Source organism: Vulpes lagopus, chromosome 4 (assembly GCF_018345385.1).
Source record: "Vulpes lagopus strain Blue_001 chromosome 4, ASM1834538v1, whole genome shotgun sequence".
NCBI classification, from domain to species: domain Eukaryota; kingdom Metazoa; phylum Chordata; class Mammalia; order Carnivora; family Canidae; genus Vulpes; species Vulpes lagopus.
Window position 1 is genome coordinate 12,502,965 of NC_054827.1, and position 26,618 is coordinate 12,529,582.

Genomic DNA, 26,618 nt, shown 5'->3' on the forward strand with positions numbered 1-26,618 from the left:
GAAAAAAATGAATAGACACTCAGAGACCTATGGGACAATATTAAAAGGTTATGCACATATATAATTAAAGTCCCAAAAGAAAAGAAAGAAAATGGGGCCAAGCACAATTTGAAGAAATAATGACTGAAAATTGGTGAAACACATGAATTTCAAGTTCAAGAAAATCAAGGAAATTCACTCAGAATAAATATGAAAAAAGCCATGCATACAGGCAATATGGTCAAATGCTTAAAACCAAGATAAAAAGAAAACCTTGAAAGTTGACTGAGAAAAATGACAAAGGGGGAAACGATTGTTCAAGTTATCACTGACTATTCATCAGAAACAATGAGAGGTCAGAAAACAATGGAACAATATTTAAAGTGCTGAAAAAGAATTCAACTCAGAATTCTGTATCTAATGAAATATCACTCAAGAATTACAGCAAAATATGTGTTCTCTCATCCTTTCTCTCAAATCAATCAACCAATCAATCAATCAGCAGAATGAAAATAAAACAAAGACATCTTGGATAAAAGAAGTCTAAGGGAAATCATTGCCAGTGGACATGTACTACAAGAAATTTTTTAAATATTTTATTTATTTTAGAGAGATAGAGGCAGACAGAGAGCACAAATGGGGAGGAGCAGAGAGAGAGGGAGAAGTAGGCTCCCTGCCAAGCAGGGATCATGACCTGAGCTGAAGCCAGATGCTTCACCAACTGAGCCAACCAGGTGCCCCTGTATAACTATAACTATAAGAAATTCTAATGAAAGTTCTTCAGGGAAAGGACAATTTTATCACATGGAAATTAAGGAAGGAATGAAAAAATTGGTTAATGTATGGTTAAATATAAAAGATTACTTTCCATTTCTAGTGTCTCTGAAATACATATGACGATTTAAAGTGAAAATTATAACATTGCCTAAGCCTATTAAGCTAAAAAGCTAGAATAAACCACTGGAAGTTGATTTAGGGCCAGTGCTGCACACAGAGGGAAACCTATGTGGTGTCTGTCATCAGGTTGCTCCAGACCAGGAAGGAGATAGAAGTTTCAAGTTTTATGGGGCCCAAGACCTGAACACCCAGAGAGGTAGCAGGTCTGTAATGGGAGAGCATCTGCACAGAATGGTTATGGAAGCCTTGAAGGCCTGAGTGTGAACTAGCCTCTGGTTTAGAAGTGTCAGCAAAGGTTCCTGTAGGCTGCACTTGAGGTCGTGTGGATGATTTGTCTTGCTGTTTCCTGAATAGCAGCCACCATTTACATTTGCAAACAGAGACAATTTTAGTTCTCTTTCTGATCTTCATGTCTTTTATTTCTTTTCTTTGCCTTATTGTAAGAGCTAAGACGTTGAATAGAATAGAAATGGAGAGACTGGATATCCTTTGTTCCCGATCTTAGAGCGGAAACATTGAATACTTTACCTTTAAGTATATTAGCTCTAGGGTTTTTGTAGATATTCTTTATCAGGTAGAAAGATTTTCCTTCTCTCCTATTTGGCTGGTAGATTTCTTTTACTTTGTTTTCTCACAAGTGAGTATTGAATTTTTTCCAAATACTATTTTTGCATTTGTTGAAATTTGTTGAAATAATTATGTGGTGTCTGTCTTCTATTCCATAAACATGATAAACTACACAGATTGATTTTTTAAAGATTTATTTATTTTAAGGGCACCTAGGGGGTTCAGTCAGTTAAACACCTGCCTTCAGCTCAGGTGGTGATCTCAGGGTCCTGAGATTGAGCCCCACATCACACTTCCTGCTCAGTGGGGAACCTGCTTATCTCTGTCCTGTTCCCCCTGCTGTGCTCTCTCTATCTCTGTCAAATAAATATATTAAAATCTTTTTAAAAAATATTTAGGGATGCCTGGGTGGCTCAGTGGTTTAGCACCTGCCTTCAGCCCAGGGTGTGATCCTGGAGACCCAGGATTGAGTCCCACATTGGGCTCCCTGCATGGAGCCTGCTTCTCCCTCTGCCTATGTCTCTGCCTCTCTCTCTCTTTCTCTCTCTCTCTCTCCCTGTGTCTCTCATCAATAAATAAATAAATAATCTTTAAAAAATAAAAACATTTAAAAAGATTTATTTATTTGAGAGAAAGAGCAGGTGCAGGGAAGGGCAGAGGGAGAGAAAGAATCATAAGCAAGTTCCATTCCCAGCACAGAGGCTGACTTGGGGCTCGATTTCATGACCCTGAAATTATGACCTGAACTGAAATCAAGAGTTAGATGATTAACTGAGCCACCCAGGAGCCCCTACAAAGGTTGATTTTTATGAATGTTAGGCCAACTTTGCAATCCTGGGGTAAAAGTAATTGGTCATGATACTTATCATTTTTATATATTGCTGGATTTGATTAACCTAATATTTTGTTGAGGACTCTTGTGTTTATAATGAAGAGAGATATTAGCCTCTAATTTTCTTCTCTTTCTTTCTTTTCTTTCTTTGTAATGTTTGGTCAAGTATTGACATTTGGGTTATGCTAGTCCCCTAACATGAGTTAGAAGTGTTTCCCCCTACTCTGTTTTTTAAAAACATTATTTTTTTTCTTAAATATTTGATAGGATTCACTAGTGAAATAATATGAAATTGGAATTTCCTTCCTGAGGTTTTTGATAATAATTTAAATTTCTTTTGTAAAAAAAAAAGATTTTACTTATTTATTCATGAGAACACAGAGAGGGAGGCAGAGGCAGTAGCAGACTCCCTGCAAGGAGCCTGATGTAGGACTCAATCCTAGGACCTGGGCCAAAGGCAGATGCTCAATCACTGTGTCACCCAGGTGCCCCTTAAATTTCTTTAATAGATATCGGGCTATTCAAATTCCCTGTTTCATCCTGTATCAGTTTTTATAAGTTATTTAGAGAGTTTTTCCAACTTCATTTAAACTGTTAGTAACTTGTTGGCTTAAAGTTCTTCATAATAATCTCTATTATCCTTGTAATATTAGTGGGATCCGTAGTGATGTCCCTTTCCATTCCTGATGTTGGTGATTTGTATTTATCCACATTTTAATGTGTATCAGTTCTTCATCTACTTTTATTACTAGATAACATTTCCTTGTATGGACATACCACATTTTATTCATCCACTCATTAGTTGATGGACATGTGAGTTAACATTTTTTGGCTCTTATGAATAATGAATCTATAAACATTTGTGTACAGTTTCTTGTGTGGATTAGCTTTGAAACCGGTGTACTACTCTGGTCCCAAGAGGCCCTTCCAGTCACCACCTGCTTTCAGTTGCTCATTGCTGTGTAATTAAGTCAGGAAATTCTCTTAATTCTGCTCCCTGAAAGGTAAGCAGATCATGTAGCCTGAGCTGGATTAAGCGAAGGGTGAAATCTTGAGACACCCGAACACCTGGACACTCAGGCAGCCTGACTTGGACTCACTGAGTTGCTGCAGAAGGTGCAGAAAAAGAAACAACAGGTGCAGAATTTTATGACTTGGTTGAAAATCCTTGCTTAAGAATGCTTGTGCATAAATTTAAAAATAATCTTGAAAACTATGAATAAAAAAAATCTTGTGCAATATGTAGTTTGTCAATTCATGTTAATGAATGTCCATATTATCAAGCACTATCATTTGCCTTTGAGATTAGCTGTGTTTCTATACACCCTCCTTCACCCCTGAAAATCCTTAGGAAAAGCTTGTTATATTCTGGAGGAAGCTTCACCACCTGGAATCCACTTCTTCCCCTGCAATTTGTATGCAATCCCAAAAGACAAAATGGTAATTTATTTGTCTTTCACATTTTTATCATTTACCTTACCCAGAACCACTTCTTCTGAAACCCATAAAGGTTCCTAAATGTTAAATGGGAATTTGGCAAGTCCTTCATTTTTAAAGAAATTTTCTATTTTTTAGAAGATTGTATTTATTTAACAGAGAGAGAGAGCAAGCACAAGCAGGGGGAGCAGCAAGCAGAGGGAGAGGGAGAAGCAGGCTCCCCTCTGAGCAGGGAGCCCAAAGCAGAGCTCGATCCCAGGACCCTGAGATCATGACTTGAGCTGAAGGCAGATGCTTAACTGACTGAGCCACCCAGGTGCCCCCTTTTTCAAACTTTCATCTTAAAGCGCTTGCGCGGGAAATTATTGAAAGAACCTTGTATCTAATAATAGTCTAAGTCTTGAATTGACTTAATAAGTAAAGAAAGGAGGAGCAGATGGAGGTTAACTATGTGTGAATTTATAGATGTTTTGGTGTCTGGGCCCATGTAAATAATATATTACCTCACTGTAAATATTAACTCTGCTAGAGTCTAGGTCTTTAAACAGAAATTACCAGGAACTCCAGGGAATGAAGAGATGCTCTGCTCTTAATGATCTTTTGAACACCAGTTCCAGGTACTTAGGACCCTGCAGGGAATTCCTGGAATCAGTAGTCTTTAACATGCTGGTTTCCAGTGTTGGAGAGTTTGTAAAAGAAAAAAGAAAAAGGATCTTCTCCATATAAAATAAAAACTAAAACACTCTAGAAATTCTTCTTAAAGAACAGTTCCAGAAATTGCTACTGGCCTGCAGAATCCAAGCTTTTAAACGTCCAGTAGGTGATTTTTTAAGTAATAAAAGTAGAAACTTTCATTAAGATTATTAGTAGAGGGAAGGCTTGTGTGGGGACACACGATTCACACGTGTCCTTCCAATGTATATGGGGATTCAGACTTTCTTATCACTACTGACCTCTCCAGAATGACCACAGCAAAAGCTCTGTACTTCCTACCTCCGGGCCACTAGCCTTACCCCTGCTCCCCCACCCATTCTCCTGCTTCCTATTTTCCACATCAGCCTGTTCTCTGAACTTCCAGTTTCTTCCTTTCATCACTCTCAAAATGGCTAGGCTGTATGGGAATTCCCTTTCTGCCTCTTTTCCTCATAACTAGCATAGCATCCAGCTTTGCAGTCACTGACTTTTCCCATTTCCGTGTGACCTGTGACTTCTCACCAGTTGGCACTCCCCTGCCTGCCCCCCGCACCATCACCTATTCCCATTCTTCCTCTTCCTCTTTTTTCTTTTTTTTTTAAAGATTTTATTTATTTATTCATGAGAGAGACAGAGAGAGAGGTAGAGACATAGGCAGAGGGAGAAGCAGGCCCCATGCACGGAGCCCAATGCGGGATCAGTCCCAGGACCCTGAGATCACGACCTGAGCCCAAGGCAGACGTTCAACCACTGAGCCAACCAGGTCCCCCTCTTCCTCTTCCTCTTGACTGCACTTTGACTCTCCAGGCCGATGACCCTGCACAACTTCCATGCCCAGTTTTATGGGTTTGGGAGCTGATAAAACCTGTATGACTTTTGAAACTTGCTAAACTTCTCTGAGCCTCAATGGCCTAGATCAGGGTGATGGTTGCATGGATGTACGCTCATCTCAAAACTCATCAAGATGTATACATTAAATATGTATAACTTTTTTTGTCAATCATAGCTCAGTAAAGTGTTTTTTAAAATAATTAATACTTGGGATCCCTGGGTGGCGCAGCGGTTTGGCGCCTGTCTTTGGCCCAGGGCGCGATCCTGGAGACCCGGGATCGAATCCCACGTCGGGCTCCCGGTGCATGGAGCCTGCTTCTCCCTCTGCCTGTGTCTCTGCCTCTCTCTCTTTCTCTGTATGACTATCATAAATAAAAAAAAAAATTAAAAAAAATAATTAATACTTTCTGCAATGCTGTCTTCTAAAAAAAGCAATAAAGCTTCTATGAACATTTGGTTAGAAGAGAAACCAAAAAGAGAAGAGAGAGAGAAAGCAAGAAAGAAGGAGAAGAAGAAGAAGAAGAAGAAGAAGAAGAAGAAGAAGAAGAAGAAGAAGAAGGAGGAGGAGGAGGAGGAGGAGGAGGAGGAGGAGGAGGAGGAGGAGAAGAAAGAAAGAAAGAAAGAAAGAAAGAAAGAAAGAAAGAAAAGAGAAGAGAAGGAAGAGGAGAAGAGAGAGAAGAAGAGAAGAGAGAGAAGAGAAGAGAAGAGAAGAGAAGAGAAGAGAAGAGAAGAGAAGAGAAGAGAAGAGAAGAGAAGAGAAGAGAAGAGAAGAGAAGAGAAGAGAAGAGAAGAAGACATAGCCAAGAGATGCTGGTTAGTTCTTCTCTGCCTACCTATTCATTCTGCCCCTCTTCGTTTGGTGTTGGGACTTCTCATTCTCGTCCCACTCACCCTTCATCCAGAATTTCAAAAGTGTATTTCAGGGGTAAAGTACTGGACATAGCCCTAAGTAAGCTCTGAGTCCTGAGCCCTAAGTAAGCACATGGATTAGGGTGAATCGCTTGGCTGATTGTGGGAAGACACTGCAGGCCAGTTACCTGTTTGCAAAGCACTTTGGTAGGTTTAAATATATTTTATGGGTTTATGGGGCACCTGGGTGGCTCAGTGGTTGAGCATCTGCCTGTGGCTCAGGTCATGATCCCAGGGTCCTGGGATCGAGTCCCGCATCAGGTTCCCCACAGGGAGCCTGCTTCTCCCTCTGCCTGTGTCTCTGCCTCTTACTCTGTGTCTCTCATGAATAAATAAATAAAATCTTAAATAAACAAATAAATAAATTTAATGGGTTTTAAAACAAAAAGAGTTCTACTCTTTTTCCAATAATAAATGTACAGTGTTTAGCCAATTTTAGTTTATAATGGGAAAAAATGGCCACCTTTTCCTTTCTTCCTCCTTTCCCTCCTTCTTTCCTTCCTTTCTTCTATTCTTCCTCATTTGGAAACCTGACCATCACTTTTAATATTATTTTAAGATCTAAGATGATTACCAAATACATGATAAAGCCCAAGGTCTTGCCAATGTTTGGAAGAGGTCCTATTGAGAGTAATCATCCACTTTTCAAAGGCACAGGAATGCCATGTTGCAGTGATTCTGGGCATGCTCAGGGAGTGTCTCCTATGTAGTTCTCCACGTTGCCTGTGTCCCACCAGCTCTAGCACTTTATGCTGGGGCTGTCACTGTGTCCCCAGGCACCATGCCTCATCCTGCTGGTCTCCAGGGTATATGTATAACTGTTTCCTACAGGTGATACCCTTGATGCCATCAGTTCAAATGTTCCCAACCTATGGTATGGTAAGCTGTGCCAAAGGGACGGAGTCTCAAAGCACGGTTGTCTCAGCCCCAATATTATGGAATATATTAAAACAGATCTTTCCATTTTTTACGTAGAGTCCTCCCTTTCTCCAGACGTGTGTGTGTGTGTGTGTGTGTGTGTGTGTGTGTGTGTGAAGTAAATGGGGCCAAGAACAGGCGAGAGGAACAGTTCCCTGACCCCACAGCATTCCAAACATCTTCATGCCCAATTTCTTCCTCTTGGATGAGTCTCTTTCCAAGAACTTCCATGGCTTTGAAGAAGGAGCTTTGTTGGGTCCCCACACCAGTCTTCCAGCAGGGACCCAGGCTGAGTTTCTTCTTGGGAAGCTCCTCAGCTTCCCCAAAATACACTTCTATTGGGCCTGTTCCGCCCATCTATTGAGGACACCAGAAAACTATTGCTCCCATGAGGGGTCCAGCACATGGTCTTACAAATAAGCTATTTTTTAAAAAAATATTTTATTTATTTGAAAGAGAAAGCAAGAGAGAGCATAAGCAGGCAGAACAGCAGAGGGAGAGAAATAAGGAGGGAGCCTGATGCGATGTGGAGCTTGATCCCAGGATCCCAGGACCCCAGGATCATGACCTGAGCTGGAAGCAGACACTTAACCGACTAAGCTACCCAGGCACCTCACAAATAAACTATTTTTTTGTAAGCATATTTGTCAGCTTCTATTTTTCAAAAAACTGACAACTGCCTGTCTAATTATTCCTTTAGGTATAAATGTACTCTCATAAAGAAGGATTTGAAAGCTGGGCAATCGCTTAAAAGATAACCAGTTGCAATAGCCCCATATCCTAGCAGATCCACTGGGCAGATAATGTTATGGTTTCATTCATATTTTTGATGAGTCGAAGGAAAAAAAAGAACCAAGGCTCTTTGTTGGCAAAGACTGAGCTACTGAACAGTGGCCTGAGACCATGCCTCAAAATGACTCAGTACTTCCAGCAACAGAATTAAAAGATAACGTCTAAAGGAAAAGCTTGTATGAGGACGTTCACTGATAAGGTATATGCCAAATGCCAAAGAGAGCAGAGAAGTTGCCTTTTGGTTGATTTGAGGGTTGTTGTTTTGTTTTTTGTTTTCTTTTTTTTTGAAAATCCGGAAGCTGACTGGTCATATTTCATTCCTCAGAGAAACCATTCCTGCATTTCACCATGAAAGGCATGCAGAAACCATGTTGTCCCAGCAAACCTGGGCTCTGGATCCTGCACACCTGCTCTGCGGCCACCAAGGCAATTCCCAGAAGGTTTTCTGAGGGAGGCCTTTAGAAAGATAGATTCTTTGAACTGGGTGCCCTCCAAAAAGCCCACTTTTCCTCAGGGGCTGGAAACATGCAAATCTGGTTTCCCAGGAGGCTGAAAGTGTGGTTCGTTCAGTTAATCACTGAGCAAAGGATTAAGTGCAGACCCCGTGGGAGCAGCGGCAAGTCAGCCTGTGAGTAAACACTGTCCCTGCATTTAACCCATGGGTGGAGGGGGCACACGGGGCAAGTCCTACATTAGAATATTGAGGTTTGGGGCAACCGCATGGCTCAGACACTCAATGTAGAGTGTCTGCCTTGGGCTCAGGTCATGACCCCGGAGTCCTGGGATCGAGTCTTGCATCAGGGTCCCTGCAAGGAGCCTGCTTCTCCCTCTGCCTGTGTCTCTGCCTCTTTCTGTGGGTATCTCATGAATAAATAAATAAAATCTTTTTAAAAATTAAAAAAAAGAATATTGGGGCTCACTGTCTGGTGGGGGCTGCTGGAGGTCACGTTTCTTGGCTCCTCTTCCTTTGCTCGCACGGCCCCGGGCGCTGTCCAGCCCGCTCAGCTCCTGCCCACCCGCACCCCGCAGCTTGGCTGGGCAGCCATGGAGAAGCTCTTGGGGCCAGCGGCCCCCCAGCCGCACAGCCCCCTTGGCTCCTAGCTTCTGAGAAGGCCTTCCGTGGTCAGCACAGGGTCCGAGGAGTGTCTCCCTCGTGTCCCCACGCTGCCTCGGCGACAACAGCTCCACCTCCGTAGGAAGCTGTGGCCAGAGAGAAGGAACCATCTGGAGGCCAGTCATGAGCCTCTGCGTGTGTTGGGCCCCTTTGTGGGGCGCCGGGTGCACCTTATTCTTCATGCTCACCCAGCAGGTGAGGTCGGTATTAACACTTCCAATTCGTAAATGAGAAAACCGATACTCAGAGTTTGTGAAAATTTCCCAAGTTCTCACGACTTGCACAAAGTCACCGAGCCAGGACTCAGAGCCAATTCAAAGGAAGTGATCATAAAAACTTAAGTCTAGAGGGGCCTGGGAGCCGTGAGTTAAAAACATGACACGTTTTCCTTTTTCTACAAATATGCGAGCCAACTTCCTATTATTTCACACACCTTAGAGGACCTTCCCAGGAGGACACCTAGAGGAGCCTCTGATCTAAGGGATCAGTGAAAAGGGGCCGTCGTCTGGGGTAGGTACCCTCATCCTACTCTGAAGTGGCCTGCTTGCCTCCACAAGACATTTCTTAGGAATTCGCATGTTGCATGCATTCGCCTATGAACGGGTGTGCCTAGGGCATCACACAGAACAGTAGTGTCATCTTTCAGGGTTGTGTGGGTTGTCTTTGAATCTTTTCCCCCAAAGTGACCTCTAGCAAAGTCATTAAAATCAATGTAGATATCCTGTCTTGGGTCCTTGTCACTCCAGCTCCAGGAAAGAAGAAGGGCCAAAATTTACTGATCCAAATCCTGATCACCTGGGAAGGAAGAAGAAAATATAACTTTCTTTTGTTATCTAACACTCCTGGCTAATTAAAAAGGAATTGCCATTTGGACTGGGGGGGTTGGAGAATAAATGGAAGGGGAGGGGAATGTGTCTTAGGAGCACCTTGTACTTAAAACACAATCCTCCACTCCCTCTACTTTTTCTTTAGAACAAAATGGATTTAATCTTGCCGGATATTTGAGGAAAGTCAGGCCAGGCAGGTCTGAGCCATTTGCAAATGTTATTGTCTCTTGCAGAAAAGTTGAACAAAATGAGAGCATAATCTGCAAATCTGCAAATGAACCCAGGTCACCCAGCTATTCAGCAGAAAGGCAGCTTTGCATAGGTATACCCGTGACTGCCCATGACAATCAGAGTTTATTTTTTGTTTTAAAACTCGCAGTGGCATTAATTCTCTATAAAGCTTTAGCCCTGCCTTGGACTTTTTTTCTCATGCTTCTGAATAGAAGTCACGGAGCATGATGTTATGCCCAACACACCACAGTGATCATCCTGGGAAATAAAACTCTTACAATTTACCCACTGGCAAGGAATAAGAACCGCTGGTCTGACTTATAAAGAATGATGGACATTTGGATCCTGGCTGTCCCTTACAGATTTGATCTTGCCTGCACTCAGCAAGATAGCGATCACATTTTCAGGTGAAACCAGGGCTTTTGGGGGTGGGGGCCTGGGAAGCAGCACACCGCATGGACTCAAACCTTACCCCAGCCCTCTGCTCTCTCCAAGTAACTCCCAGGTTCCCATATCTCATGTCTACGCCTCCCCTCATGGCCTCGAGCCTCTCTGGATGCCTCATTTTTTTCACCTGGCCTGACCTGGCCTGGTTCCTGTCTCCTACTTTGGCATATTTATGAGATTTTTCCGTATCTTCAAAGTCTAGCTCTGCTGCCAATAGCCTGGCTCTCTGGCTAAAGCCCAAGAAAGTCTCTCACCCACCCACACAACTGCTCGGTGACCTGAATGCACCCGAGTTTTAGGTGCCAGACATGGAAGGACAAGTAATTAATTGTAAGACTGTATTAATCAGTCTCTCCAAATGCAACAGAGGCAAAAGGCCAAGGGTATTTAGCTCTTTTTGGTTGTTTGCATCTAAATTAAAGTATTCACCACTTTCATCAATAGTAATTAATATTTCCTGAGTGTTTATCAGTAGCATGGCATTATATTAAGTCTGCCCCGGGCTTTTCACAACATAGAGGATGTGAAATCTGTGGTCTCAATAAGTATATAATAGTGAGCAAGACATGGCAATTAACTAGCAACTATTTATGGAGTGCCCGTGTAGGCTCAGCCTTTTGCTGGATGCTTGTATAACACAATCCAGTAGTCATAGGAGAGACCCTTGACTGGTTGGAGGCTGTCTCCCAAGAGCCCGGAGTTTGGCTTTTGGAGGACTCAAAGGAGGTTGGGGAGTTTGTTTCCTCACCTCCAGCCCCAGGTAAGGTGTGTTATCGTGGCACTACCAATTCTCTCTGGTTCACTAACCAGGGGTCATGCATCCCCACCCCGGCCCCAGGGAGTGTTTGAAAATGTATAGGAACATTCTTTATTTGCTCTGGGTTATTACAAATTAGCATTTAATGTACAGAGGCCGGGGATGCTACTATCCTGCAGTGTGCCAACCGCTTCAGTCCTTCCAACCTGAACCTTCCCCAAGCAAAATGCCGATGGAACCCCCTCTTGCACGCTGATAGAACAAAAGCTGTGAAAATGCACAGAAGACGGAGGAGTCCTCACCCTATTTCCTTCCCACATGCTTTGGGAAACCCTTGGCAGGGGGATGGCATGGGAAGGGGGCAAGGGCTAGGTTATCCAAATGCTCCGGAGGCCTGAGAGCCTCGGGCATTTGAGATTAAGCCTCAGAGGTCTGTTCTGCTAACGAGTCCAAAGGAGCTTGTCTTTCCTGGATGTGGCTGTGTCACCTTTCTGGGGCGATGTTAAATGAGAGTCTAAGTTTAGGATATTATTTGGCCCCTGTTTTTAACTTAACAGCTATACCACAATTGTCTTTCAAAATAATTTTTCTTAATAACTGAGACCAATTTAGGAAAGAGGAACATGCAGCATCAAAGGGACGGTCACAGGCACCTGAGTGGCTCAGTGGTTGAGCATCTGACTTCAGCTCGGGGTGTGATCCCAAGTCCTGGGATCGAGTCCCACATTGGACTCCCCACATGGAGCCTGCTTCTCCCTCTGCCTATGTCTCTGCCTCTCACTCTGTGTCTCCAATGAATAAATAAATAAAATCTTTTAAAAAAGGGGGGGACAGTTGCACAACCTGCAGGGATGTGAAGGTTTCATCAGACACCCATTACTGCCCAAGCTCTGGGCACTACCGAGATCCCCTGAGTTCCAGCCAAACTATCTGCAGACTTGCAGCAAGAGGCTAACAAGGGGCAGCCTGAAAGCATAGAAAGAAGTGGCCAACCAAGCGGCAGGGAACCCGGGGCCCCGCATGGAAGGAAAGAATGACACAAAGATGAAGTGGAATGTGCATGAGTCTGGCTGAATCTGCAAGACATGGTGCGGTGTGCAAGGAAAGATGTCCAAGTTCAAATCCATTTGGAGCAATGCCCTGCAGGACCAGACACATGACCTTGGAGAGTGACATCTGGCTCTGGAGAAAGCTGAGGGCATCTTCAGTTGGATGAGCCATCGTGATCCACTTGCAAGAAGGGTTTCTTGGATGATTAGGGCACAATTTCAAAAGGAAAACATAAACGTTGGTGAAGAATAGATTGGGAACATTCATGTTGGTGTCTGGGCAGAGGAAACCAGTAATGTTGAATTCTAGGTACACTGTGGTCTGCCAGGAAGAGAGAGATATGAAGGCTTGGGGAAACCTCGCATGACCTTGGAGCCTCCTAGGTAGGCTGGTGACACTGGCAGAAGGCCTTAAGGTCCAAGTTCTACCATTTCCTCCTATGTGACCCTGGACGACTTATTTCACCTCCCTGAACCCTCGTTTCCTCATCCTTAAACTCTGGGTTTGTTGTGAAAATTAGGAATAATGTATCATAAGCTCAATGCCCAGCTCCTCATAGGTGGAAAACAGACAATAGGTTTTATTGTTATTTGACCTTTTTCTAAGAACATCCCATAACAGCTTCTTCTTACCTAAACTAAGATTTAACTCCAAAGAGTTCCTACCAAATAGGAGTTTTTGACATATATTTCTTTCAAGGCAATTATAGAATCATTTGACTATAGAATATTTGATATGATCATCAAAAACATTATAGTAAGATGCTTTGCCATAACAACTTCCGTTAGAATTCATGGTGAGGAGTGACAGCAAACCCCATTCAAATTGGCTTAAGATGAAACATGGATTCCCCTCCCCACAATCTAAACTGAAAAATGCAGGGATGGATCTACATGGCTTTAGGTTTGGCCCAATCTGTGGCTCAAATTATATTACCAATGCTTGGTTTCTCTCTTTCTCTTTTGGTCTATTAAATAGAAATTCCCCTCATAGTAGCAACATGGTTCCATCATGGAAAGGGTCTCTGGAGAGACCCTCAGTTCCAATCCTGACAGTTTCTGTATACGGCTTGAGACACAATCTGCTTGGACTGTAGTCACACGTCCATCCCCAGTCACCGTGGCTCAGGGGATCCAGTGCTCTGACTGGCCAGGTCTGGTCATGTGTGGCACCCTGGTCTGCAGGATGAGATCCATGAAGGGCATGAAGGGAGCAGAGGGATGGACAGTTCTCCAAAAGTTGAAAAGCAGGATGATTGGATGTTGGGCTGAAAAACAAATCCACTCTTAGGTTCTTCATACATTGCTAGACCACAGCTGGTTTTCCTCGGTTGTTGGAATACAGTACTAACTGGGCCATGGATGGACATTTACCAGCCAGGTGAGTCATACTGGTAAACTTGGTGGAGACTTTCTCAAAAAGGGACCCGTGATCCACCGCAATCTGCATATCCTGGATGCTTGCTAAGAAATTAAGTCCTTGGATTCCACTCCAGACTACTTCAATAGAACTCTGGAGTTGGGCTCCCAAATCAGCCCATTTTTATTTTGTTTTAGTTTTAAAGATTTTATTTTTAAGTAATCTCTACACTCAACATGGGGCTCAAATTTACAACCCAGAGATCAAGAGCCACACATTCCACTGATGGAGCCAGCCAGGTGCCGCCCCACCCCGGCCCCCGCCACACCAGATCAGTGTTTTAAAATAAGGTCTCAGAAGGTTCTAATGGAACAGAGAAGTTTGAGAACAACTGAAATGTAAATCCTGGGCCATATCAATGGGAAGAGCCCAGGAGAAACATTGCTGGATCAGCCTTTGTTTTTTGTGTTTTTTTTTAATTTTTATTTATTTATTTATGATAGTCACAGAGAGAGAGAGAGAGGCAGAGACATAGGCAGAGGGAGAAGCAGGCTCCATGCACCGGGAGCCTGATGTGGGATTCAATCCCGGGTCTTCCAGGATCGCGCCCTGGGCCAAAGGCAGGCGCCAAACCACTGCGCCACCCAGGGATCCCATGGATCAGCCTTTGTATTGACTGCAACAAACCTTGATACACCTCCTAGACGGTAATGCCTTACTAATTAACATAAAGGAGCCCCACGCAGGTTTTTGGATTTCAACATTTTGATGAGCTATCCTTTGGCCAGGGTACCATATGGAACTGCTCTCTTTACTGATGGGAAATTGAAGCATAATGGCTGGTAAATTAGTGGGATGACATACTACCTCTAGGGTGATATCTTAATTTGCCCAGACTCCCCAATCCCCATTATTCCAGCACTTTTTTTTCTCTACAAATAGCATTGAACTACACAAAAAAAAATCCCACAGAGCAAGAAAATACCCAAACAGGAAGCAGGTTCCCTGCATCTTTAACTCCGAGTTTATTTATTTTTCATTCTGGCTAAGAACTTGCATTTTGTTGACTGAACACCAGTTTCCGAGGTCAGGGAACCTCCCCTTCTTGAGGATCTAAATAATGCCAGAAATCCAATGAAAATACCACCAAGCACATTTACAGGACATGCCTCTTCCCACAGGGAGACAAATAGAGCAGAGTAAACAACATCAAACCCGATGCCTGCTTTAAATCCCTATCTAGAGAAATGTGGGCCCAACTGGATTTGACGTCTCTAAATAAAAATGGGATCTGACTGAGCCCCTGAAACTCCCACCTCAGTGTATATGCAGGATCCTAGCTATTCTTCTTTCAACATTCAACAGTGTTTTTATGGCCTTTTTATAGCATTCCTTTTGGCAAGTCTGCAGTAGCATTTCACAGGGAAAATAACTGCCAGACAAAGGCCGGATGAAGCAACTTTATTGCCACTTCTGTTTTCTAAGGGATCCTTCTAGACACACAGCCCAAGACAGCATCCGTCATGGTTGTGGCTGTGATATTAAGGATTCATATCTTTGGCAAGTAATTAGTATAACTGCCTGAATTTTTTTCTGCAGTGCTGTTTCCTCAACAGTAGCCTTCTCTTTCCTGTATTTGCTCAATGTTGTTTCTCCCCAGGTGTATTTCCTCACATTTATCTAAATTAAATCTCTTCTCATTTACCTCATTTCCTCACTAAGATTGCCATATCACAATTCCATCTTTTTTCCTTCTCTCTTCCTTCCTCCCTTCCTTCCTTCCTTCCTTTGTCCTTTTCTCTGTCTTTTCTAGTTGAGTGGCGCCATATTGTTTTCCTCCCTCTTATTAGTAAATAAATCAGAATAAAAGTTTTGGCCAAAATAGATCACTGAGACACTTGAGTTTATGCCCTCCCTGTCTGAGAGTGAGCCTTTAATAAGGGTTTAGCAGTGTTAATCGGACTAGCAAAAATCATTTTGCTCTTATCATGGGGAATAGCAGCAATGGTCGTGGATTTGGCCATATCAGAGTGGGATTAGTTTCATCTCTTAGCCCCTTATCTGGTGCATCGATCTTTTCCCTTTCTGATGGATTTGTTTTTTCCTTTTATAATGATGAATGAAAGAGTAAGCTAGTTTGTACTTTCTTTTCTATTTGAAATAGGCATTGATATGAAGGTGCTTGTATGCACACGCATATTTTCCACATGCCCACACCGGAGTGTTGTCAAATCATTAGTTCCCCAGGCTACATGAAGACAGCTGCTGTGGAGAGCAGCACTCTGTGGTTTGCACTAGATTCTGAGTCAAGACTCCTACCTTCTGTCGCTGGCATAAAACACCTAGTTTCTATGTCTTGGTCTGTTTGTGTCTGTTCTTTGTGTCTCTCTATTTGTAAAATGAAGAACAACCAACAAGATGTAGGAAGTATGGGAACTTGCTCATATCTGAAGATATCTCTATGAGGCTGCAATTAAAAATAAATAAGTAAAGCTTCAAAAGTTAAAGTACTAAAGTATCATAACAAGAAGAGATCATATATAGTGGAGCTGCAGGACTTAAAGTAGAGAATACAGGATTTGGGTAGTTAGCTTTCAACCAGAGTTATCCTTGAGGTATGACTGGGTGGGTTCTCAGGTTGCTCAAGGGTTGATGCCTGAGTGTGGTGTGGATGTGTGGGTGTAGGTAGCGCTATTGCCAACACCTTCTAGTTTTACCTCAAGCCATATTGCACTGATGCATAGTACTTTTGAAAAGTCACTGAGTTATTGGAGGTAGTCCCAGAATCAAGTAATTTTGGGCCACACTGAGCATACAAGTCAGTTTTTTAATCATTCATTTCAGAGAAACTAATGGGACACCGGTTTTCAAAATACAAAGTGACTTCTGCAAGATTGCACAGCTAAGTCACTTCTGGCTCCAGAGCCCAATCCAGGGGGCAAATTCATGTGATGGTAAAGGCCACGGGTTTTGGGGTCTGAGAGGTTGGCCTCTACAACCATCAGAAAGCAAGCAACACATTTGCCATCATTTTTAGTCTTTTGGGAAACCCAAGAAAATTGATTAAAAAGAGCTAGCTCTTACTAGTCATATTTCAAATGAATGTTATAAAATGTCACAGGGCACCTGGGTGGCTCAGTCAGTCAGTTAAACGCCTGCCTTTGGCTCAGGTCATGATCCCGGGTCCTGGATCAGTCCCATGCTGGGCTCCCTGCTCCTCAGGGAGTCTGCTTCTCCCTCTCCCTGTGTCCTTCCTGTCTGCTCATGTGTACTTGTGCATACATGTGTTCTCTTTCAAATAAATAAATAAAATATTTTTTAATAAAAGAATATTATAAAATGTCAGTTAACCCTAAATTAATTTTTAGGTTGAATTCTATAGTTAGAACATATACTATCAATTGATACAATTTTAAAAAGGACTAGTGATGGCAGACATGTATTAAAAGATATTTAAATATATATTTATATATGGAACATACTCACACCCCCATATGTACACAAATGATCTTTTAAAGGTGTTTTACTTGCACAGGAGTAGACAGACAAACAAGTGGGAAGGACAGTAGATCATCCAATACATTGTGCTAAGAAAACATTGAAGACCCATTTGGTTTTCTCCATGGGGCTCAGTGTGCCGTGGCTGCAAACAGCAGCCTCCTTGGTAGTGTATACAGCCTGCTGATTGTGTGGGTTGCCCTAACGGATCTTGAAGACAGCCCTTTCCAGTGGATTTTGAAGTCTACCTCATGTTATCTCCAATCTGGGCTGCAGACGGGTGTGTGGGGTGCCTTTGGAAAGCCCCAGGGTAGAGTAGCCAGGGTCCTCATTGGCCACGCCATCATGTCCATCCATACCAAACTGCAGAACAAGGAGCATATGATTGAGGCCGAACACAGGGCCAAGTTCAAGTTCCCTGGCCTCCAGAACATGCACATCTGTAAGAAGTGGGGCTTCACGGAGTTTTATGCAGATGAATTTGAAGACATTATGGCTGAAAGGCAGCTCATCCTAGATGGCTGTGCAGTCAAACACATCCCTAATTGTGGCCTCTTGGACAAATGGAAGGCTCTGCACTCATGAGAACCTCGGCACTGCCCCCTTCCTATTCATGCCCACCAGTAAATCCTATTTCCTGTCTGTCAAAAAAGAAAAGACCCATTTGGAAAGAAATTATTTATGGTCCCTGTTTCCACCACAGGAGAGAACAAGCTGCAAGTGAATTAAAGTAGTAAATGTTATTTTTAAAAAAATCACAATGAGAAAACTAGGGGAAAAAATAACCAGATATTTAGAGGACATATGGCTGAGAAAGGATTTTATAAACATTTTTATTTAATTTTAGTTTTTTTAAGATTTATTTATTTAACAGAGAGACAGGAAGCACAAGCGAGGAGAGAGGCAGAGGAAGAGGGAGAAGCAGACTCCCCACTGAGCAGGGAGCTTGACATGGGACTCGATCCTAGGACCCTGGGACCATGACCTGAGCTGTAGGCAGACGCTTAACCCACTAAGCCACCCAGGTGCCCCAGGATTTTATAAACATTTTTAATGGAAAAACTATGGAGAAGAAAAAAAAATCATTGCATATGACTACATAAACATGTAAAACGTAGGCACGCAAGGATGAATTGAAGACACGCTACAGTGAGCTAGGAAATGACGGACAAGGAGTTAATGTTCCTTTATTCAGTCATTCGGCAAATATTTATTGAGACTTACTATGCATAAGTGTTTCCTATGCGCTGAGTGTACCAGCAATGAACCCCAGGCAGCGGAAGGGACAAAGGAAAAAGGCAGACAATTCACGTAAGAGAAAAATCGAACACCTAAGATGCTGTTCCTACCCAAGGCTGTCTTAAATTCTACAAGCAGGAAGTATTGTCAAGTATTGAGTACCACTCGGCTCTCATGGCTGTGGGTCAGACCTTTGCCAATAGCTGGCATCTCCCTCCGCACATCTTCAGCCATGCTTTGCTATTCCAGCCACCCATTCAGGGTTCTACGCGCTGGAGCCAGTATCTGGTTTGGGATCCTGGCCCCTCCACTTAAGATGTCCTTGGGAAAGTTACTTAACCTCTCTGGGTCTCAGTTTCCTTCATTTACAGAGTACAGATCAAATAGTACCTACCTCAGTGTTAGGGTGAAGATCAAATGAGCTGACGCATGTCAAGTGCCTAGAACAGCACCTGGTGCAGAGAAAGAATAGCAATTTTTATGGACCTTCTTCTAAAGGACACCCAAAGGAGGACTCTAGTGATGGACAATTGTGTGGGACTGGAGGCAAAATCCATTCCCCACAGGCAAGTGGCAGCAGTATCTATGTTCAGCGCCTCCCAGGAGCCAGGTTTTGCAGTAGCTGCCCTCACCCCAATGGCAAGACTCCCACCATGACACAGCTCCATGGACTTAACACCGCCAGAACTCAAGGAAACTCTTGCTTTTCATCATTTTCATTGATACTTGGGTCTTCATTTTTCGTGTTCAGATGCACTGTATGCAACACCTTCCTGCTGTCTTTTCATGAACTAATTCTTCTTCTTCTTCTTCTTTTTTTTTTTTTTATGATAGTCACACAGAGAGAGAGAGAGAGAGAGGGGCAGAGACATAGGCAGAGGGAGAAGCAGGGTCCATGCACCGGGAGCCCGACGTGGGATTCGATCCCCGGGTCTCCAGGATCGCACCCTGGGCCAAAGGCAGGCGCTAAACCACTGCGCCACCCAGGGATCCCTCATGAACTAATTCTTGATGGCTCACCAAGTTCTAGTAAAGCTCCATTTTGCCTGTCTCTGGAACCAATGGGAAGCAATGAAAAAGATTTGACAAAAGTCCTCCGAAATATTGAATGAAAAAAAGAAATCTGGGGCATCTAGGTGGCTCAGTTGGTTTGGCCATCTGCCTTTGGCTTGAGTCATAATCCCAGGGTCCTTGGATTGAGCCCCACATCTGGCTCCTTGCTCAGTGGGGAGCCTGCTTCTTCCTCTTCCTCCCCCACCTCCCCTGCTTGTGCTCTCTGTCAAATAAATACATAAAATATTTTTAAAAAATAAATAAATAGGGACACCTGGGTGGCTCAGCGGTTGAGCGGCTGCCTTTGGCTCAGGTTGTGATCCCGGGGTCCTGGGATCGAATCCCGCATCCGGCTCCTCGCATGGAGTCTGCTTCTCCCTCTGCCTGTGTCTCTGCCTCTTTCTGTGTCTCTCATGAATAAATAAATAAAATCTTTAAAATAAATAAGTAGGAAAAAAATTTGTTAGTGTTCTTCCTCCTGTCTTGTAGGAAACTACCCTAACACTGACATGTTGATTTTTCTGACCTGTCCTCTTCAAACATCTCCCCTTATAAAAGCCCAATCCTCAGGTAGTATTTCACCGTAACTCAGCCCGGTCTTGGCAGTGGCAGTAGAGAGCAAACCTACTGTTCTCCAAGGTAAAGGGGGGATTTAAGATTCATGTTGCAAATGGCTGGTGTGAAATTTGACGGTCTCTTAGATCCTTGGCTTGAGAGCAAGGCCATGAATAACTAAGACGTTTGAAATGTCTTTATTATAGCTACTCTTTTATAAAGCACCTTAGGAAGGACAAAGTAGTACGTGGAGAATTTTGACTCTAGTATAACTCTAATTTTATCCTAGTTCACAAAACCAAGACGCATTTCAATATGACAATAAAAATGTAGCTCTTGGCTATAAATATAGATTTTTTTCAAAAACATGGAATATGCCCCAATTTTTGTTTCCAAGTTCGGAAACTCCTCCTAACTCCAGCCCTCCAGAGTCGCAAGTAGAAATACTATAATTCAATAAAAATTCATGCTCAAAGATATTAACAGTTCTAAAACAGGGGAGACATAATAGGCATATAGCATGCATACATGAAATTAATAGACATGTAAGCTTTGAGAAGGACTTCCTATTTCAGATTTCATTTTAATTGTAGCAGAGCCTGGTTTCACCTTTATTTTTCCTTAACCCATGTCCTCTGCTATAGTCCACACTTAAAGGAGCATTTACATAAGGGCATTTTTGCCTAGTGAAAAGTAGCTAGAGAACTACTGGCTAAATAAAATATCCTTGTGATAACCTACAGGCCAGTTACATAAATGAATGAACAGAATATATTAGACAACAGGACCAGTAGAACCTATAAACTGGAGATAAGCTGCCCTATCTAACAGGGCCTGCCAAGTGATACCATTCAGGATGAGGGGGCCAGGGTCCCCAAATCTTCCAATTTTCCAACACAAGTCAGAAATCCGGATTTTTATGAGAAATCTGCAAATTGTTAAATTTTGAAAACTACAAAAATCAACATAAAACACTGTATAGCCAACAACAACAAAAAACCCACATCTGTAGGGTGGAACTGCTTCAGAGGGTTCAGTTAGCGAACTCTGCAATTAATCAGGTATTTGATTTTGCCTTGTTCTGGTTTTAGTTAATTTGAGGCGAAATAACCAAGTCAGTAACAGGATAGCTCAAAGCAGATTTTGTCCGGATGAGAACGATCATTAGAAATTAATTTGGGAGGGACGCCTGGGAGGCTCAGCAGCATTTGAGTGACTGACTTGTCTGCCTTTGGCTCAGGGTGTGATCCCGGGGTCCTGGGATTGAGCTGCCTCGGGCTCCCCACAGGGAGCCTGCTTCTCCCTCTGCCTATGTCCCTGCCTCTCTCTGTGTGTCTCTCATGATTAAATAAATAAATGTTTTTTAAAAAAATAGAAATTAACAGAGAGTATATGATTTTCTGGTGTTTTATGAATCAGGCTTATTGCAGGAGGCAGGCTAGCACAGTACTTGAATAAGAGTTTTCTGCAATCCCATATCCCAGACCCCTAAGACAGTGGGGTTTCAAGGGACAAGTGATAGCCTGTAAATCAATATCGAAGTCGATTTTAGCACCCAGTTACCTGAGTCATAGGTTAGATTTGTTCTGAGTAAATTGCTTTAGATTAAATTAACTAACCCGTCCCACTTCCTTCCTGTTTCTCTTTCCATTGTCTGTGTCCCAGCTTTCTTCCAGATGAGTCCATTCTCTCCTCCTGGCCTAGGTTCATTCTATCTAAGGTTCAGGCCATTCTTCTCAATTTCCTAGGCTAGTATAAATATTCAGTCGTGAAATGCTTTATTCCATTTTCTGTATTTACAACATTATCCTTAGGCGAATATTAAAATTAATATTAAGGAAACAATGCCCCCCCACCCCCGGCCATTTTCAAACCCAGCAGGGCCTTCCTTTTGTCACAAAACCCCCCACCCCAGCCCACTTCAGTCTTTGTCTGAAGACAATGATAGATAGTCCTAGTTTGCAAGAGTTGAGACCCTTGGAAATTGTTCTCAGGCCACATGGGCTTGGGGGGCTGACCCAGGAATGGGCTTCTGGCCTTCATCCCCATCTACTCTCCCTAAATTTTTTCCTCTTGCCATGTTGAAGAGCTAAACAAGTTCACTCTTATAAGTAAGGAGCCTGCCCTTGAAACGAACAAACCAAACAGCTGGTGAACTTCTGTGGATTCAGCCCTTCCAACGTGAATCCTCAAGAAATTTGGTTTTCTCACCAGCGGATATCTAGGAATACGGTGGGTGAGGAAAGGAAGGTTTAAGATATAAGAGGTGAGGGCACCTGCGTGGCTCATTGGTTGGGTGTCTGCCTTTGGCTCTTTGGTGATCCCGGGGTCCTGGGATCGAGTTCCGCATGGGGTCCCCTACAGGGAGTCTGCTTCTCCCTCTGCCTGTGTCTCTGCCTCTCTCTCTGTGTCTCTCATGAGTAAATAAAATCTTTAAATAAATTTTAAAATGATTTTAAAAATGAAAGAAAGAAAAGAAAAATATTCTGAAGGTTTAGAGACATGGTCTGAGAGTTAGTGATTAATTAATGGTAGACTCATTCAGGGGAAAAAAAAGGAATCCCAGGTCAGGTACTGTGTTTGGTTCTTAAAATGCAAAGATATGTAAGTTACTACTAACATACCTTATTAAAATAATAAACAAGAGGGATGCCTTGGTGACTCAGAGGTTGAGTGTCTGCCTTTGGCTCAGCGCGTGCTCCTGGATTCCCAGGATCGAGTCCAGCATTGGGCTTCCTGAATGGAGTCTGCTTCTCCTCCCTCTGCCTGTGTCTCTGCCTCTCTGTGTGTGTGTCTCATGAATGAATAAACAAAATCTTTTTAAAAAAATAAAATAAAATAAATAAGAGGTGAGCTCTTCCTTCATGGATCTCAGTGCGGAGAAAACAGAGCAGACACGTAACTCTGCAATTGCCACTAGGCTTACAGTAGTCGGATAGGAGGAGGTACAGCCTTCAGAGGAAGTGCAGAGAAGCATGAGTGAAGCTCTGAGGCCTTAAGTGGTTTTAAAGAAAGTTTAGCTACTGGAGCAGGGTTTTGAAAAAAGAGTGGACCATGGGCAGCCCCAGTGGCTCAGCGGTTTAATGCTCCCTTCAGCCCAGGGCTTGACCCTGGAGACCAGGGATCGAGTCCCACATCAGCTCCCTGCATGGAGCCTGCTTCTCCCTCTGCCTGTGTCTCTGCCTCTCTCTCTCTCTCTCTCTCTCTCTCTCTCTCTTTCTCTGTGTGTGTGTGTCTCATAAATAAATAAATAAAATCTTAAAAAAAAAATAAAAATAAAAGAGTGGACCAGAAAGGCTAGCTGGGGACAGCCAGACCAGGACCGATGGTGATGAAGAGTGGGAGCAGGGGAAGCAGGCAGGTTGGCAAAGACGAGAGAGGAGGGCACCGGGGCAGGTGCCAAGGCTGTGGAGGAAGCTGAGCCTGGGTTCCTCCAGGGGCTGGAGCTGCGCTGGTGGGTTGGCAGCGGTGTGAGCCAGCGGGGGACGAGCAGCGAGGGTAAGCAGGGTGTCCCCCCAACCGGGGCATAGCCTTCCAACCAGGCTGGCTTCCAGGAGGGTGTCCTTTACCATCCAGCCCGGCCGGGGAAGAGGGGAGAGGGGAAGAGGCAGGACCAGCCGGCCACGGAGAAGGTAAAGAAGATGAAGTGCTGGCTGTGAAGTCCAGCAAAGTCCAGGACAAAAACTGGCCCAAGGGGGCAGAGCTGTGGGGCCGAAGGGGGAAAGGCTGAGATCCATGGGCTTACAAACCCACGAGTGGGGCTTCTGGCCCCCGGCTGGCCCGGTGCCCACCCCCCTCGCAGGCAATGCCAGCCGCCAGGCGGGGGGCGGGAGGGGCTCCCTCTGGGGCCTCCCCCCCGCCCAGGTCCCCCGAGCATCCCACCCCAGAGGCTGCGCACCCCGGCCCCGTGCCCTCCAGCGGCCGTTCCCAGCCCCGCCCTTGGGGGATCGCTGGCTTCCACCCCGCCCGGCCGGGACGTCGCTGTCCTTAAGCCTCGATTTGTTCATTATTTAAAAGCACCGTGTGTGTGTGTCTGCGTGTGTGTGTGTGTGCGTGTGCGTGTGTGTGTGTGTAATTTCCTTTATTAAAAAAGCGCACCGTCCCTACTGGGCCGACACAGCTGCAAGAGGCCGCAAGGAGCCCAGAGGTTTCATTCCGAGAATCCGCCCGCAAACTGGAGATTCCAGGGGCAACAGAGCCTCCTAGCGACCCGCCTGAGCTGCGGCCTCCCGCCGCCTCCGGGCAGCCCCGCCCCCCCGGGCCCCCCCCGCCCCCCGCGCCGGGCAGAGCTCGAGGCGGCTTCTCGGGCCCTGGGGCAGCCCCCTGGCGCTGGGACGATGCTGGGGGGGCGGGGGTGCAGACTGAGGCCCGTCATCTTGAAGGTCCTTAAAAGACAGACAGGCATATTTAAGGTTTCCTAAGTATATGTTCTGTGCCACACGCAGCCCTAAATTCTGAATCGCCGCAATTACTCCTTCCCTCACAGCTCCGGGCGGGGGGTCTGTTGTTACCCCCAGTTTACAGATGAGAAAGTGGATGCACAGAGAGTGAGGGAACCTGCCCAAGCTCACACAGCGGCTGACGCCAGGGCCCCGCCCCTAGCCTGGCCGGCCCCGCCCACAGCCCGGCTAGCCCCGCCCCTAGCCTGGCCGGCCCCGCCCACAGCCCGGCTAGCCCCGCCCACAGTCCGACCAGCCCCGCCCACTCTGCTCCCCTGGGAGGGCTGCAGGCCTAGCTGGGGTCCCCAGCTGCCTGAGGTCCCCGGCAGGCCTTCCACCAGGACTCCCAGCTGGATCAGACTTTTTTTATTTTTTTAAGATTTTGTTTATTTACTTGAGAGAGAGCAGAAGCGGGGAGGAGGGGCAGAAGGAGAGGGAGAAGCAGACTCCTCGCTGAGCAGGGAGCTGGAGGTGGGGGGTTCGATTCCAGGACCCTGGGATCACGATCTGAGGTGAAGGCAGACGCTCAGCCCACTGAGCACCCAGGCGCCGGGATCAGACTTTAAATGAGACCAGTGGAATCAGAAACGTGTGTCACAAAAACATGAGTGCATCCCTTTAGAGAAATGGAGAAGAGAAGGCTGTTTCTAAGCCTGATACAAAACCCAGGAAGCATCTGGGGGAGAGCATTTGACAGGCCCGAATACATAAGACGTTTAAAAGTCTGTTTGGCTATAAAACAACATAGAACTGAATATCTTGGGAAAATATTCATGCTGCTTGTTAGGAATGAATGGCTACGTTTACAACTATTCCAAAAATTCTTCGTGTCAGAAGATGTCAACAGACACTTCACAGGGAAAAAAGAAACCCTAAAAATGCACGATAAGCAAACAAAAAAGATGTCCAACTTCACTTATCTCTGTTTAAAGGCAAATTTTTCACCTGTGAAGTTTGCAACCATGAGCTCACATCAGTATCTCCATTTTCAAGTCTACACTTCAGGCTTCTGTTCTTGCTTTCCGTAGTTCGTGCTGCTAAGTGCAAAACCAGCCTCTTGGCACCTTGGCTGTATTTACTCGTTTAACTGATTCCCTTTCCTGTATCAAATCTCCCACTGCCCACCCCCCATTCCACCACTGCTTGGTCTCATTCCTTGGGGGCTGAAAATGCCTCCACTGTCCCCTGCAGGGATGTCTCTTTACCACAGGTGGGTGCTAACACCCTGCCCTCTCCTCCCTCTACACACATGTGGACACCTTACCTCCCCCAGCTTGGCCTCTGCATTCCTTACAGGGCATAACCCTGTGAGGATGCCCACCCTCCTTGGCCCCACCTTAACGCAGATATTGTTTGAAAACAAATAGATAAAAGTCTACTTGTGTGAAATGATTGGCTCAAAGGCTATAGATCTTTGAATAAAATTGCTTTCCTAAAGGGTAGTGCCAACTTATAACACCGTAAGAATCACATTCGAGTGCTATGTATCCGCACCTTTGCTAGTATCCGGTATTACCTATTTTTCCAGCTTATTTTTTTCTATTTATTTTTCTTAAGATTTTATTTATTTATTAATGAGAGACACGGAGAGAGAAGCAGAGACATGGGCAGAGGGAGAAGCAGGCTCCCCGAAGGGAGCCCAATGTGGAACTCTGATGTGGGACTGGATCCCAGGACCCAGGGATCACGACCTGAGCCGAAGGCAGATGCTTAATCACTGAGTCACCCAGGTGCCCCCCATTTTTCCAGTTTCTTTTCCCTTTGGTTCCCTCCCATAACTAATGTGCCAAAGACAGAACTAGAATCCTGTAACTGTTTATGGAGCCATGTCATCTAGCTGCCTCAGTCAGCTAGGTCTGTACCTAAACACTCTAAGACAGATGGGGTTGGATCTGATTGGTTGGTGAACTGTGTACTACACCATCAGTGTAGATACATTTCTTTTCTTTCTTTTTTTTTTTTTTAGAAGTATGGCCATTCTTTTTTTTTTTTTTTAAGATTTTATTTATTTATTCATGAGACAGAGAGAGAGGGGAGAAAGAGGGGCGGAGACACAGGCAGAGGGAGAAGCAGGCTCCATGCAGGGAGCCCGACGTGGGACTTGATCCCGGGTCTCGGGATCACGCCCTGACCCAAAAGGCAAAATGTTTAACCCCACTGAGCCCCCCGGGGGTTTGCCCCCCCTTTTTCCTTT

General features: G+C 44.5%; 1 non-coding gene across 1 annotated transcript; it reads left to right on the forward strand.

The window, feature by feature from the left end:
* The first annotated feature begins 17,229 nt into the window (after nt 1-17,229).
* On the forward strand, nt 17,230-17,361 carry LOC121490273. The gene has a single exon (XR_005987593.1). It is a non-coding gene; the product is annotated as a small nucleolar RNA SNORA70 (small nucleolar RNA).
* The last annotated feature ends 9,257 nt before the right edge of the window (nt 17,362-26,618 follow it).